Source organism: Pecten maximus, chromosome 14 (genome assembly GCF_902652985.1).
Source record: "Pecten maximus chromosome 14, xPecMax1.1, whole genome shotgun sequence".
In the NCBI taxonomy this organism is placed as follows: domain Eukaryota; kingdom Metazoa; phylum Mollusca; class Bivalvia; order Pectinida; family Pectinidae; genus Pecten; species Pecten maximus.
The window spans coordinates 4,614,825-4,619,871 of record NC_047028.1 but is presented as its reverse complement, the minus strand read 5'-3'; the positions used below and the strand labels follow the sequence as shown (position 1 = coordinate 4,619,871).

The window sequence follows — 5,047 nt, the reverse complement described above, 5'->3', positions numbered from 1 at the left end:
CTGAGTTTCATTATTATAATTTTTACATATTGATAAACATACCAAAAAGAATGTACATATCCAATTAGTACTGCAATTACCGCTATGGATATAATACTGTAAGCATTTGTTTATACATGTTGCAGGAATAGGTATATCATTAAATTTTGGCATAAAATAACAAAATCTGCACAAAGGGTCAAAAAAGATGATTAACATTTAGATAGTTTTTTTTACTTAGTTGATCTTGTTGGATAGTTGTTTTTATAAATTACACCACACACAAAATTATCAGATATGATTTTCTTGTTTGTTGTCAAAAGATGTTTTTTCCCACACGTTGATTTCAGGAGAATGTTCATGTTATAATACTGACAGCAACTATTCTAAAATAAATAAATATATAAAAAATGTTGTTTTAGTTTAGTCTTACCTGTTGTAGTTTTATCCTCAACAACAAGACAACGGAAAAAATTCTGCTCGCCGAATCCGTCTCTTCTTAGTGCTGCAGGAGGACATACAAAAATGATGTGGTTACAACTTTACCCCCAACACAACACAATTGGCATACCGATATAGTGTGTTAAATCATATTCGTTAATATATCGTATTACAAAAAACTCTCGTTGGTAGACTTTTTAACATCGTAATGAAAGTGAAATACAATTATTTAGTATTTTATTTTCCCACTCATTTCGGGGGACACTTTTATGACTATTTAAAGCGCAATGATTGATATTTTGGGTCCATTTTTAGAATTACCACACCCTTTACATCTGAAAAATTTTTGCAACCTGTGAAAATTAACTTTGTACTTATAACCACCAATATAATTGAGCATTTTCTCAAAATCTTCAAAGTGCAAGATCAAACGTCATTTCCTCCGTAGTGTTTATTGGTCATGGCGATCTGACTTGATATCATCATTACATGTACTATAGACTCCTCCACATTGTTCCTCAATCTTAACATGAATCCAGGCTATATGATAAACGTGATGAATTTACAATTTGCTTTTGTAATTTTCTTATTTCTAGAAAGTAGCATCCTCGTCACGATCTCAAAGATAAATTGCTGTCAGGAACAATGCTTAAAACACACATTTTTTCGAAGAGCAGTTTGAACAAAGGAAATCTATGAACGAAGTACATATCATTTACGCATTGATGTCAATCTATTTTAGTTTCATCGGGGTATGAAAAAATTATAATTAATTTTTGAAAATAATTTTCTAATTTAAAACATGTTTTATGAACAATTTTACTGGTTTTATATGGGATTTTTTTCTCTAATCAATGCGCAACGTCAATTGTCGTATTGTGACGTCACATTTTTCGCGCGATTCTTGGATTTTTTTCCCATAGTGGCATAGAAAAAAAAATCTCAACCAATCAGTCCACTAAAATTTTATCTATTTCATAAAAATCTTATAGATAGTACTCTATGCACGTGTAATCAAGAAGATAAGACCAATGAACATTTCATATTACGTTGTCCACTTTTCGCGCAGTTTCGCTTACGTTGTTTTAGTGCTCTAAGCTATCCCTTATCAACTGAAATACTACTCTTCGGTGATAACGAACTCACGTATGAAGAAAATCTTTTCATTTTTTCCAGTGTTCAAGAATTTATAATTATTTCTAAAAGATTTGAATGATTGTTTTTATTTTTTTATCTTTTTATTTTTTATCCAGTACACAGCTGTTACAGCAGGTTGTATATCTCATGTCATGGCATAAAATTCCTCTCTAATCTTTTTCTTCTGGTCTTCTCATCCCTCTTCTTTTCCGAATTTCCCCATTTCCCATCCATAAAAGTATTACTTGCTCACTTATGTATTCTCCCACTTGCTGCCGTTTACTTAATGTGTCATAAACGGAAACGGATTAATATAAGTCTTATACTTGTTTCCGAATCCCATTCACATTATGATTGTGTGTTGTATATGTATGAATTGAATGAATAAAATAAAGTTTATAAAATCAGAAAGCCGCATTCTGCGTACAAACAATTGAAAATTAATTATAAATATTTGATTAACATGTTTTCCCTCCTTTTATATTGTCTTTGAGCTACATATGTACCTGTTTACCTGTCAGTATTCGCTTGTAACAAAATAAAGTCATTATATGTAAAATAGTGCTCATTATCCATAAAATAATGCCTGTTATAACATAAAGTCGCTATGTGTAAAATAATGCATGTTATGACATAAAGTCGCTATCTGTAAAATAATGCATGTTATGACATAAAGTCGCTATCTGTAAAATAATGCATGTTTTAACATTAAGTTGTTATCTGTCAAATAATGCTTGTAATAACAAAGTCATTATCCGTAAAATAAAGTGTCAAAAGTCATTATCTGTAAAATAATGCTTGTGATAACATAAAGCCATTATCCGTAAAATAAAGTGTGCAAGTCATTATCTATAAAATAATGCTTGCTATAACATAAAGTCGCTATGTGTAAAATAATGCATGTTATGACATAAAGTCGTTATCTGTAAAATAATGCATGTTATGACATAAAGTTGTTATCTGTCAAATAATGCTTGTTATGACATAAAGTCGCTATGTGTAAAATAATGCATGTTATGACATAAAGTCGTTATCTGTAAAATAATGCATGTTTTAACATTAAGTTGTTATCTGTTAAATAATGCGTGTTATAATATAAAGTCATTATCTGTAAAATAATGCTTGTTATGATATATAGTCATTATCTGTAAAAAAAAATGCTTGTTTTAATATAAAGTCATTATCTGTAAAATAATGCGTGTAACTTTGTCTGTTTGGTAATACCTTTAAGTCATGATCTCTAAAATAAAGCTCGCAATGAACAGTATCAAATACATTTAAACGATCAAGCTGTAGACAAAACAGATAATCTGTTTCAACTTGTGTGCATGTAACCTATGTATACACTCGAAAAGTTATTTAATGAGCAGTAATGCTGAAAAATAGAACCTACTCTCCACTGTCATCTTCACTTGTTCCGGCATTTTTTCGAATTCTGCTAACTCCTGAAACAAATAAAATAGAGAATTACATTGGCCCAGCTCATAAATATCTACCTGTTGATATAATATCTTATTCTTATGTTTGTGACTTCAGAATTTGGACTTAAAGTATTTATTTTATTATAATGATAACATATTTAATGTATGACACGTTTTATGTAAATGTACGTAGTATTTATTTGCTTATTTCTTCAAATGTTAATTTGAATAGATAAGGTATAACAAATTTGACTGACTTCACTGATCATAAGCTAAGATAACTTCAGACATCAGAGAGAAAACTTATGAAGGTTTAATTAATGCATATACAGTATTTCTTTGCAAGAATAGATATATGAATAAAATGGAGTAAAAATGTACATCGACGGATCATTATTTGTTCCGGCCCCTAAATCACGCGTCACATTTTTGTGTGAACACCGTATATACCTGTGAGAATCCATGATGTAATACAAACACGTGTGCTGTTTATTTCCAGTTAACTTACCTGTATCAGCCGAAGGATCTCCTCACAATCACCCTGTACAGCTGGTCTGATGTTGTAATCTGCCATTTTATATGTCCAATGTTGATGTAATTATGTACTGACTTTTCTAACCAGTATGACCTACTTAAAGCGTGGATGATGTAGACCGATGTTACCGGTGACACTATTATCTATTTTCGGTACAGTTCAGTTAATATCTAAACTATGATTCTTATCCCCTAAGCGCCATTTCTTGGGTCATAGGTTTTAATTATTTATTCTTATGAATAACATTTTCTTTTTTTTTTACATTTGACAGCTAATTAATGATTTTAAAACGTTATACTTGTGCACAGCTGCCGAGACATCATATACTAACATCATCACTGTCTATCAACACCGCTGAAGATATACAAAACCCGCTTTTAGTCATGAAAGACACTTCCTTCAAAAAGTAATATATTATATAGATTCATCATGATCTACAACCTTCCACCAAAGTACCATTATATTTCTCATCTGGAAGCAGACAAGGTCAAATCCTCCATGCGAGACTAAGAATGGAATGTAGCTCCCTAAATAGCCACCTTTACTCGAAAGGCTTAGTTGATAGAAACTATAGGAAGTTCTTTGACATTTATCTATAGCCTGTTTTAATATGGAATACCTACTCAGGTAAAAAAAAAAACAGGGTCAATTCAGGTAAATCAGATATAGTTTTCTAAATTCAAATCACTATCATATAAATTATTTTACTAGAAATAATGAAATAACAATATTCTATCAATGAATATACACTGTATATAAGATAGATAAAATATCAAAATTTCACAGAACTATGCATAACTATATATTTTACTATTAATAATGACAATATAAGATTCAAATATATAGATAAAAATATAAAATTAGAAATCATTTTCAAAATTCAAAGCACTAATTTTAGATATTGCTTTTAAAAAGACAATATCTGTTGATGATGAACTTAACGTTAACTTTACGTTCGCCATTCCGTGTATGATAAACAAAAAAAATTACTCCTAACTAAACCTGAAATAGATACACACAAGAATATTGTTCTTCAATAACTCATCTATAAGAAATATTTCCAAACAATTATTTTCTGCAATTATCTGTTTTTACAATTTTATAATGTTTTTAGTTCCATAATATGTTTTATAAACTCACAATCAGGTTAATACACTTGTATACGCTTTTTATGTTTTATTTATTTTTATCTATTTTGTATCTGTGTCTGTCTTTTACTGTTTGAGTCCGTTTTGATAGCTCATTAGAACTACAGTTGACTTTTATAATATGTACCGACTATAAATAAATTTGAATTGAAACAAATCTGGAAAAAAACAATATATGTATAGCTATTCGAAGCAAACCTGTACTGAAGCAGATTCTACGATAACTCAATTATATATACAAATCTGAAAAATGTAAAAATTTAATCAATATGAAAAAAAATAAATAAAAAAAAAAGATGCAAAGTCTAACTAATATACAATTGCTTTACAGTGAAAAAAAAATGAATCTAAGATTCAGTCATTATGCCAATTTTAATTGCAAATTT

The 5,047-nt window shown here is 29.4% G+C and overlaps 1 long non-coding RNA gene across 1 annotated transcript; it reads right to left on the bottom strand.

Annotated features, from left to right (window-relative positions):
- Positions 1-406: 406 nt before the first annotated feature.
- Positions 407-3,680, bottom strand: LOC117342400. Its single transcript, XR_004535849.1, has 3 exons — positions 3,487-3,680; positions 2,951-3,002; positions 407-484 (listed from the first exon to the last, which is right to left on the bottom strand). It is a non-coding gene; the product is annotated as an uncharacterized LOC117342400 (long non-coding RNA).
- Positions 3,681-5,047: the final 1,367 nt, after the last annotated feature.